This window comes from Trachymyrmex septentrionalis, unplaced genomic scaffold (assembly GCF_001594115.1).
Source record: "Trachymyrmex septentrionalis isolate Tsep2-gDNA-1 unplaced genomic scaffold, Tsep1.0 scaffold121, whole genome shotgun sequence".
NCBI classification, from domain to species: domain Eukaryota; kingdom Metazoa; phylum Arthropoda; class Insecta; order Hymenoptera; family Formicidae; genus Trachymyrmex; species Trachymyrmex septentrionalis.
In genome coordinates, this window is record NW_017304341.1 from 246,755 (window position 1) to 247,650 (window position 896).

The window sequence follows — 896 nt, forward strand, 5'->3', positions numbered from 1 at the left end:
GGAGGAGGAGGAGGAGGAGGAGGAGGAAGGAGGAGAAAAAGGAGGAAGGAGAACCGCGGAAAGGGGGATAAAAGCGAGCGAATGGAAAGAGGAAGAGCGAGAGAAGCGCGCGTGAGAGGGATGCGGTGAGGGGAGACACGGGGAGGAGATCGTTCTTGCGTAACGCGCGCGCGTGCACGCGTGTCCCTCGCGCACGTTCGGATCCACGACGTGGGTGTATGTAGATCTAAGTAGCGAAAGGTCATCCGTTTAATAGTTGCCGATCGCGCGCGCATACAGGCCCCGGAGATCGGATCGCCGCGGATGACTAATCCGCGGCCGTAAGTGCCCGTCAGGCGCGGCGCGTGCATCTCGCGCTGCGCAGTAAAAGCCGCCTGCAGTTGACGAGCCCGCTCTTTGACATTGAGCGCATCCGAATCTCCAGCGTAGCGGCTCCACCGTCACTCCCATTTCCACTCTCACGTCGCGCGTCGCCCGCGTGGGCGTCAATGTGAAACAGGACGTCTATGCAACGGAGAGCCGAGCTAAACCGAGAGTTCAATCGTTATGCAACGGTCATGCGACATTCGTATTTTCAAATACGGTGACTTTTTCAAATTCACATTTCTTCACTCTTCGTCAATTCTTCCTCGACAAGGTAATACTTCGCAATCGTATTTCCCTCTAAATCGTACTTCTATATTTGATTTCTTAAACAAAATTCTTTTAAGCGGAATCACAGCAAAGAGAGACTTGTGTACATGCGTAATGTATACATGAGTCAGTTAAATGTGCCTTTCCTGGCGTAGAGGAATTAAGACGATCTTCAATTATGACTTAAGACAAAATTATATCTACCAAACCGCGATCTTATTATCGTTATAATCGATGGCAATTATTAACGCAATGTGCAAAGT

The 896-nt window shown here is 50.6% G+C and overlaps 1 protein-coding gene across 2 annotated transcripts in view; it reads left to right on the forward strand.

Annotated features, from left to right (window-relative positions):
* Nucleotides 1-896, forward strand: part of LOC108754864 (transcription factor Ken 2) — a 33,702-nt gene that overhangs the window by 17,490 nt on the left and 15,316 nt on the right. The window contains exon 1 of one of the 2 annotated variants that reach the window (XM_018497507.1): nt 580-637. The exons of the other annotated variant lie outside the window; for it this stretch is intronic. The gene's annotated coding sequence lies outside the window, so the exon portion shown is untranslated. Of the gene's footprint in view, nt 1-579; nt 638-896 lie in introns of those variants that run through there. 2 annotated transcript variants of the gene reach the window in all.